This window comes from Bison bison, unplaced genomic scaffold (assembly GCF_000754665.1).
Source record: "Bison bison bison isolate TAMUID 2011002044 unplaced genomic scaffold, Bison_UMD1.0 scf7180017864037, whole genome shotgun sequence".
NCBI classification, from domain to species: domain Eukaryota; kingdom Metazoa; phylum Chordata; class Mammalia; order Artiodactyla; family Bovidae; genus Bison; species Bison bison.
The window spans coordinates 3,436,198-3,446,681 of NW_011494609.1; positions in this window are offsets into that span (position 1 = coordinate 3,436,198).

A 10,484-nucleotide genomic window follows, 5' to 3' on the forward strand; every position below is an offset into this window, starting at 1 on the left:
TAGCAGTCTAACCCATATTAATCACAAATTCCAAATTCATGGCATCAGAATTACAAGAAGTTTCATATTATATAATTAGAAGAAGATTCCAGTCTTTGGTTCATTGACTCTGGAGCCATATTACAGTCTTGTTATATTCGATAATGACATAGCAGACATTCTATCAGAACTTGGATATCTGGAGAGAGATTCCAAAATGCTTTAATCTTGTCGCAAATCAGAGGCAGCTGCTTCTTATAAAAAGGAAAGCTCGTGTTTGGATGGTGCACAGAAAGCCAGTGTGACTTATAGTCTTAAATAGCAGATTTTGGGGTTTTTGGTTGGCAGGTGTTCTCCATCAAGCAGCCCTGTCCCCTTGCTGATTCCTCTTGGTTTTATTTCTTTAGACTTCTCCCAAACTGCAAATTGCATTTGTGTAACGAACTTGATCACAAGCACTTAGGCATTTTATGGTGAAGTCTGAGCATTATCTGGAGACTTTTACACACTGGAGAAAACGGATACATGGAAAATGTAATTCGAATACAACTTGTCCTCTCTGAGCGCAGAATAACTAAAGAGAGGAATGTTGTTATCTTCAGTCAGTCAAGGGCTGCAAGCTTCGAGTGCTGAGCCTACAAACCTTCTGATGGTTCTATGATGACATGAAACTGCTGTCGTAGAAACTCTAAAACTAACAAGGGTATTAGCTTCATTGATTTTCTGAAAATGGGAAAGGGAAAAAAAAAAAGTGCTCGGCTAAGTCCAGGAAAGAGATTTAATACAACTGTCTTTTAATAATATTAAGTTTCCTAGAATCAATATTTTCACCCCCTCATATTATACCATGGCTTGCTACCCACCAGTTGCTATGTAGGAGAATGGGAATCAATAGAAGGCTTACCTTCTTTGGAGACTGTCTCAAAGGCTTGCATAATGGAGCACAGATGAGGAAGAATGAAATTGAATTTTAAGTACACTGACATTATGCTATCATCTTCAACCAGGGGAATACAGATTGTTCTGGGGCCCATGGGACCCATGAGGCTCAGGGCAAAGAGGTACCAGGTACAGATTGGTTCACAAACTCCAGTGTCTGTGGCTTCCTCCAGGACTGCTTTACAAAATGATAAATCCAGGACTTAGGGGGGAGCACTCCTAAAAATATCTTCAAACACTTCCAAGCAGTACTTGATGAGTACTGTTTATGATGTGTTAAGTTTAACTTGAGTGGCTTTAAAATTATACCAGATCCAGTCTGTGTTAACTCAGACTCTGATACTGAAACCCGTTTCTACTTAGCTTTATTTTATTTTTCTTTATTTCAGAAATTCAAATGGGTATTTCTTAGCTGATAAAAAATAACTCTTGATAGAATCACAAAAAATTATTTACAGTGTGAGAGTTGGACTGTGAAGAAACCTGTGTGCCAAAGAATTGATGCTTTTAACTATGGTGTTGGAGAAGACTCTTTTTTTTAAAATTTTATTTTATTTTTAAACTTTACATAATTGTATTAGTTTTGCCAAATATCAAAATGAATCCGCCACAGGTATACATGTGTTCCCCAACCTGAACCCTCCTCCCTCCTCCCTCCCCATAGGAGAAGACTCTTGAGAATCCCTTGGACCGCAAGGAGATCCAACCAGTCCATTCTGAAGGAGATCAGCCCTGGAATTTCTTTGGAAGGAATGATGTTAAAGCTGAAACTCCAGTACTTTGGCCACCTCATGAGAAGCGTTGACTCATTGGAAAAGACTCTGATGCTGGGAGGGATTGGGGGCAGGAGAAGAAGGGGACGACAGAGGATGAGATGGCTGGATGGCATCACTGACTCTATGGACGTGAGTCTGAGTGAACTCCGGGAGTTGGTGATGGACAGGGAGGCCTGACCTGCTGTGATTCATGGGGTTGCAAAGAGTCGGACACGACTGAGCGACTGAAATGAACTGAAGATGACATTTTAAATTTTATCTACGGAAAATACTCAAAAACAGTACAAAATACCCAAACATCAAATTTTGAGAGAGGGTAGAGCACATTAGTTTTTGAGTGTTGATTAACAGTGCTTTTTGTCTCTTAAGGGGCTTCCCTAGTGGCTCAGATTGTAAAAGTGTCTGTCTGCAATGAAGGAGACCCAGGTTTGATCCTTGGGTTGGGAAGATCCCCTGGAGAAGGAAATGGCAGCCCACTCCAGTATTCTTGCCTGGAAAATCCCATGGACTGCGGAGCCTGGTAGGTTACCGTCCACGGGGTCGCAAAGAGTTGGACACGACTGAGCGACTTCACTTTCACTTGTCTCTTAGGAGGTTGACTTGAAAAAAAGCTCTGGAAATGTTAATGTGATACTGACATCACATTATTTTACATTGAGGGTTTAGTGCCCACAGAAACCTAGGAGGCCAGGGAAGCAGATGGAACGCAGGGAGAGAGTAGACCCTCCCCACATTTTAAAGGGACAGTCATGGGAAGCAAAGCGGGTTCTTCTGGACCCGGTCATGCAGCGGGCACTCTGACTTTAGCCTAGGGACGGTCTGCACCAGCCAGGAAACACAGCTGCCCTGGAGGTGGACAGCAGCCCCATTTTCTAGGAGAGAGTCACTGTTCTGAGCACTTATATTTGAGCTGGAACCCCAGAAGACTGGGAACTTCCCAGGTGGCTCAGTGGTAAAGAACCTGCCTGCCAATGCAGGAGACGCAGACTCAGTCCCTGGGTCAGGAAGATCCCCTGGGGGAGGAAATGGCCACCCGCTCCAGTATTCTTGCCTGGAGAATCCCATGGACAGAGCAGGCTGACAGGCTACAGTCTGTAGGGTCGATAAGAGTCAGACACGATTGGGTGCCTGAGCACACACGCCGGCACCCAGGAGACTGAAAGGTGGACTTTTCTTTACTTCTTTTCCATCCTTACAATTCCAGAGCTGTGTTCTTCTAATCTCCTACCTGCAACCTGTGTGAGGAAGGCGCTAGAAGTTCTGCAGGATGCCTGGGACTAAGGGAGGGTTCTGTTCATGGTGCAGAGGAAGTCTGCTTCCACTCTGAAGAGTGGGTAACAGACCTGAGAGCAAGAGAGCAAAACAAACAACAAACCAAATCTGAAAACAGGGTACTTCCTTTCTTCTTGAGATGGTAGCCTGCAACCCCCAAGTTTCTAATGTTTGGAAAGGATTGTGAAACATTCACAGCTGAGTGAGTGGATAGGAGTGTCACCCTGCACCCTGGCTGGTGTCAGGGGTCAGGGGCCTTGGTTGGCCTCCGGTCCTCCAAGCCCTGGGTGTATGAGTCAGGCTCATCGATCAGCATGGCTGCCCACAGCTCTTTTATGATCACAGAGTGCCCTTTTGTGCAGTTCATATCACTGGGGCAGATAAGATGTGTGACTCTTCCTAGGAGCACTGTGCATGCTCTAAGTCTTCGGCCATGCCAACTTCTTGTCATGATGCATTGGCATGTTAGCCAACAAGGAAACAAACCCAGCTTAAACGGAGCTGAGAGGTGGCCCATGCTTGGGTCTGGGAGCAAATAAGAAGCCAGCTGGTGTCCCCTGATTCTTTCCTCATATCCTCCCATCTGTGTTGGACTCTCCCATTGCTCCATCAAGATGGGAGAAATTTTGAAGGGATAAAGTGACTCTCCTTTTGGGGGTCTTTGTTTTTCATCTCTGTCTTTCCCCATCTCATTCTGTCACTTTATCTTGCCGCCCACCCCATTTATCCATTTGTTTCTCTTCCTCTGTGTCCTTCTCTGAAAATCTGCTTTTTTTTTTTGTTTGTTTTTTTGATTCTCTGATCTTCTTTATCTGCTTTTTAAATGTATCCCTGTCTTCTGCTGTAGACGGTGATTTGTGTTTCCAACCCCTGGTGTGCAGTAAGGCTTTTCTGAAAAAGATTCCTCCAAAAGCTCATCCTGTAACGTGTTTCAATTTGGGAAAGGAATCTCAGAATCATTGATAAGTTTCATGTATATCAGCATTTTTTTTTTTAAGCCTAGTGATCCAGATGAAACTTTTCCAGCCTTTTTTTTCAAGTTTCACCTCCCTCCAAGTTGCTGCCACTATTGATGAGACATTTGTAATTTGATTCAGGCAGCCTGGTCCGTGCAGTTATTACTGTCTGTTAGTCTACAAACTCCAAAATGATGACCTTCTACACATTGACACAAGATTAATTATTACAGCGCTACATGCCAACTTTAACTCAAAAATTATATGTTTGCTGACTCGAATCTGAGCCAGAAAGCACAAGTTTGGGCTTTTTCCTTACAGAACTCTGGGTACAGCTTCAGCTGGGCATTCTGGCCTCAGCTCATTACCTGTCCTTGATAACAAAGCTTTCCTCCCAAACAAAGGGCTTTCCTAATTCAGACGCTTCCCTCTCAGACTTTAAGTGCCATTCTGCTCACTGGTTCTGGCAAGATGACCAGCTCTACTGACGGGAGTGTGTGTGCTCAGTCACTCAGTTGCATCCAACTCTTTGTGACCCCATAGACTGTAGCCCGCCATGCTCCTCTGTGGGATTTTCCAGGCAAGAATACTGGAGTGGGTTGCCATTTCCTTCTCCAATGAGGGAAGAGCTGTTCACAATGGTCCACCTTCTACTCAGATTGGCATCCTTTAACTCCCTTCTCCAGAAAGCATCCTTCAATCTCTGTCTTCCAAATGAAGAATGTAACAGCTTTTCCTGTTCATGGGAAAAATATTACTTCATTGAAGTAATAAGTTTCTCTATGCATTGAAATGTAGGAAAAGAAAGAAAATTGATTTCAGTATAGGTATTATTTCACCATATGTGATTTATTTATAGTTGGTGTTCAATATCCTAGTGTTCCTGGGATGGACTTTTGCTGAAATGAATTACAATGGGGAATTATCAAAAACACTCTTTTTGTTATTGTTTAAATAGAGTGTGTGTGGACAGATTGTATGATCTCAGATAACCTCTCCTATCTTTAAACGTTGTTGCTGCCCCCCTGTCTGTGTTCATCACTTTTAATGTGATGCATCCGTACTGTGTAGAGTCACTTCGGTGGCTCAGTGGTAAAGAATCCTCCTGCCAATGCAGGAGTCTCGGGTTTGATCCCTGGGTTGGGAAGATCCCCTGCAGAAGGAAATGGCAACCCACTCCAGTATTCCTTCCTGGGAAATCCCGTGGACAGAAGAACCTGGAGGGCTACAGGCTATGGGCTCACGAAAGCGTTGGACACGACTTAGCGACTAAACAACAACATATAAGCGATATCATATGATATTTGTCTTTCTCTTTCTGATTTGCTTCACTTAGTGTGGTAATCTCTAGTTTACAATATGGTCTTCTGCATCCGGCTTCTTTGACTTGGCATAGTATTTCCAATGTTCACATATGCTGCATGCAGTAGGCAGACATTAGGACTCCCTCTTTTTGGCTGAATGATATTCTTAAATTAACTTTTTTTCCTTGAATGAATATTATTATTTTGCGTCAGTGTTCAGAAGATGGAAGACTCCTACATGAGGACATTTTCTCATCACTCACATAACCAAGTACAGGAACTGGGCAATATTTGATTTTACTTGATATTTGAGCTACCTTCATTGGTTCATGCCTGGCTTTCTCCCATTTGGCTGCTTCTGCTGCTAAGTTGCTTCAGTCGTGTCTGACTCTGTGCGACCCCATAGACGGCAGCCCACCAGGCTCCCCCATCCCTGGGATTCTCCAGGCAAGAACATTGAAGTGGGTTGCCGTTTCCTTCTCCAATGCATGAAAGTGAAAAGTGAAAGTGAAGTTGCTCAGGCATGTCCGACTCTTAGCGACCCCATGGACTGCAGCCTTCCAGGCTCCTCTGTCCATGGGATTTTCCAGGCAAGAGTACTGGAGTGAGGTGCCATTGCCTTCTCCTTCTCCCATTTTACTTATTCATTTATTAATATTATTAACATATCAGACATAAAGTCTCAGCACAATCCAACAACTACACTATTGACAATAATGTTAATTGACATTTGTGTACTGCCTTCCTCCGGAGAAGTCTAACTTGTGCTGGGACTTCATAATGCTGCTTTCCTTATTTCATTAGTACAGTCAGCCCTCCATATCCATGAGTTCCATTTCTGCAGATTCAACCAACCAAGGATAGAAAATATTCTTAAATTAATCTTTTAATTGAAGTTCATTCTATTGCTGACTCAAGACTCATGAGCCCTGTGTTCTCTACAGATGTCTACCTTTCTAGTTCATTTCTTTCCAAAGTATAGTTTGGGAATTTATCCCTGGGAGATTTCATTTTGTTAATGAGATGATGGAAATGATGATGACGGTGGTGATAATAATACACACCTTCTTTTGAATATCTACCATGTAACCATAAAAAGTGCTGGAAAATTGCTTCCCTGGTAGCTCAGATGGTAAGGCATCTGCCTGCAATGCGGGAGACCTGGGTTCCATCTCTGGGTTGGGAAGATCCCCTGGAGGAGGGCATGGCAACCCACTCCAGTATTCTTGCCTGGAGAATCTGTGGATGGAGGAGACTGGTAGGCTACAGTCCATGGGATCACAAACAGTCAGACACGACTGAGCAACTTCACTGGTTCACTGGTCAAACTAATTCTCAGAGAAATTGTGCTAATCAGAATCTCACACTCACTTGACAAAAGGGGGAACTGAGGGGCAGATGAGTTAAATTCTCATCTGTGAGTGAGAAGCAGAGTTTGATTTGTGGCCAGGACCCTCTGCTTCACTGCTCACTCTTTCCCAGGCCCCTTACTTTCCCTGGTTCTTTCAAGTTGTTCCAGGTCATAGAATAAGAGACAAGAAAACCTAGTTTTCCTGATCTGAAGACAGGAGCTGGACTGAATCAGGTTCTTCATGGGATCATGATGGCTTTGGAACTAACTTTGATAATTTGATGCTTTATGAAAACACTTCCCAGGGTCCAGCCTGTCCAGCTTCTTCCTTATACCAGATCCTCCCCTGAGCATTCTTACCTCTATGTATTCTGCACATTCTTCCTTACAGTACACATCTTTCTTCCTTTCAAAGACAAATTGAACCCAGTTCCCTCTCTAAAGCTATCTCCTTCTACTTCGACCAAGCCTCATCTCCTTTCTCCTGACTCTGATAATGTGCTTTGCTATGCTTTACCTGTAGGTCCTTATCATCCATGATCATACCACTAATTACAGTTTTGTGTATCCATCTTGCCTCCTCAGGGAGATGAAATGTTACTTCAGATCTCCATCTTTGCTAGTAAGTCTTCAGTAGATCCCCCACTTCCACATCCAGTTTTTAGTTCAACTTCACACATAGAATTATACTTTGGCATATTTATGTGAAATACGGGCTCCCCTCATGGCTCAGAATCTATCTGCCTGCAATGTGGAAACCTGGGTTTGATATCTGGGTGGGAAGATCCCCTGGAGGAGGGCATGGCAACCTGCTCCAGTATTCTTGCCTGGAGAACCCCCCTGGACAGAGGAGCCTGGTGAGCTGCAGTCCATGAGGTCCCTAAAAGTCAGACACAACTGAGCAGCTAAGCACAGCACACATGTGAAATAACTGGTAGAACAGTTATTCACATTGAACAGTTGAACAGTTATTCAACTCCATACTATCTCCCCTGCATTGATTTTGACCAAAGTCAGGAATGTAAATACACAAAGTCACAAACAGAAAGTGGGTTTGGAGAGGAACTAGACTAGAAAGAATCTTACAGAAAGTAGTTTTGGAGGCTCAGGAGGGGACTGTTTGACTGTTAGTGTTGAGACTGATTGGCGATGTTTGAAATGATCCCTTAGCAGGCAGCTGGGGCCCCTGGGTCAGGTATGTGCTATCATGGCTTTAGTAGGAACCTCTAATCTCTTCATAAAAAGTTGGCCATATATATTGTGTTCTTCTAAACACAGGTGGCTAAATGTTGGTTTAAAGTTGCATAACTTGGTTACTTTTGAAGCATGCATTTAGTACTGGAGCTACACTCGCTGAAAGTAAAAGTCTTTCCTGTTTTGGTTAATTTGATATTTATGGAGGAAGCTCATCAACTCTTTGAGGTATTAAGGAGACATTCTATTTGGGTTGGGCATGGATGTTGCCACCAAACTTCAGTGGCTTAACACAGTAAGAGTTTATTATTATTCTACATGGTTTTGTGGAAGGGCAGTGGGGCTCTGCTCCAAACAGGTATTCTGCACCCTAAATGGTAACTTTAAAAAGTTCCCTCCCCACCGACTCTAGCCAAGCACACACATTTTTTGATATTCCTCTGATAAAGAAATGGTATCTGTGTCTCCGATCCTTGAATCTGAGTCAGCTTATTGATACTTCAACTAGTAGCATGATTGATGTAATATGTATGGCTTCCAAACTGGCTCCACAAGACTAGGTAGTTTCTGCTTTCTTAGCTGGATCCCTGGGCTGCCATTTATGAAATCTGACTGCTTTGATGTGACTATTTGTGAGCAAGTCCTCACGTTTTGGAGAGGCTACCATGGGAAATCCAGGTGGTGGTCTTAGCTTTTGGGCCATCTTGCCCTGAACATCAGATATATGAGTAAACAAACCTTCAGATGATTCTAGACCTTAGCCATTGACTTCCCAGCCTCAGATATTATGAAGCATTGACAAGTCATCCTCTTTCTACCCTGTTCAAATTCTTAACCCACAGCATCTATGAGCATCAGTCAGTTTTGTTTTAAGCATTGATTTTTCTGCAGAAATGATAACAAGAATACCACCTATAACACCATCACAAGAAGCTCAGGGCTTCGCTTGATAGGGTAAGAGATGACAGGAGAGCTGAGAAACAGCATGGTCATGCTTTGGCCTGGAAGTGACATGCTTTATATTTCATTAGCCATGACTAATCACATGTCCAAGCTTAATTTCAAAGATGTGGGGGATTGTAATGAAGACATCACTAGAAATTGACAAGAATTAGAAACTGGTGAACGCTAGGTCACCCTTGGACTACAAGGAGATACACCCAATCCATCCTAAAGGAAATCAGTCCTGAGTATTCACCGGAAGGACTGATGCTGAGGCTGAAACTCCAATACTTTGGCCACCTGATGCTAAGAACTGACTCATTGGAAAAGACCCTAATGCTGGGAAAGGTTGAAGGTGGGAGGAGAAGGGGATGACAGAGGATGAGATGGTTGGATGGCATCATGGACTCAATGGACATGAGTTTAAGTAAACTCCAAGAGTTGGTGATGGACAGGGAAGCCTGGCATGCCGCAGTCCATGGGGTTGCAAAGAATTGGATACAATTGAGCGATTGAACTGAACTGAACGTCAGTAACATCTGCCTCTGAAAGCTGACAATCTCATGCCTCCTGCTATGGACGGATTCAGTGCCCCTCACATTCATATGTTGAAGACCTGACCTCCAACATGATGGTATTTGGAGGTGGGACCTTTGGGAGGTCATCAAATTTAGATGAGGTCATGAGGATGGGGCCTTCATGATGGGATTTGTTCTCCTATAAAGAGATTCTAGAGAGCTTTCTCTCTCTCTCTCCCTGCTGTGTGAGGACACAGCAAGAAGGTAGCTTCTTACAAGCAAGGAAGAGAGCTCCCACTGGACCATGCTGGCTCCTTGATCTGAGACTTACAGACTCAAGAGTTGTGAGAAAATAAATTGTTGTTGTTCAAGCTACTGACTCTGGGTATTTTGTTATGGCTCTGAAGCTAAGAAACCTCCCACACTGAAGATGTATTTGAAGACTTACTTCCTATGTACCCAACCTTCACAGTGAGTTTGCTGGAATTTTCCACAGCAAAGCAAATAGACACCCATATGTTTTATGCTTCCTTCTCAGATCAGATCAGATCAGTCGCTCAGTCGTGTCCAACTCTTTGTGACCCCATGAATCGCAGCACGCCAGGCCTCCCTGTCCATCACCAACTCCGGGAGTTCACTGAGACTCACGTCCATCAAGTCAGTGATGCCATCCAGCCATCTCATCCTCTGTTGTCCCCTTCTCCTCTTGCCCCCAATCCCTCCCAGCATCAGAGTCTTTTCCAATGAGACAACTCTTTGCATGAGGTGGGCAAAGTACTGGAGTTTCAGCTTTAGCATCATTCCTTCCAAAGAAATCCCAGGGCTGATCTCCTTCAGAATGGACTGGTTGGATCTCCTTGCAGTCCAAGGGACTCTCAAGAGTCTTCTCCAACACCACAGTTCAAAAGTATCAATTCTTCAGCACTCAGCCTTCTTCACAATCCAACTCTCACATCCATACATGACCACAGGAAAAACCATAGCTTGACTAGACTGACCTTTGTTGGCAAAGTAATGTCTCTGCTTTTGAATATGCTATCTAGGTTGGTCATAGCTTTCCTTCCAAGGAGTGTCTTTTAATTTCATGGTTGCAGTCACCATCTGCAGTGATTTTGGAGCCCAGAAAAATAAAATCTGACACTGTTTCCACTGTTTCCCCATCTATTTCCCATGAAGTGGTGGGACCGGATATCATGATCTTCGTTTTCTGAATGTTGAGCTTTAAGCCAACTTTTTCACTCTCCACTTTCACT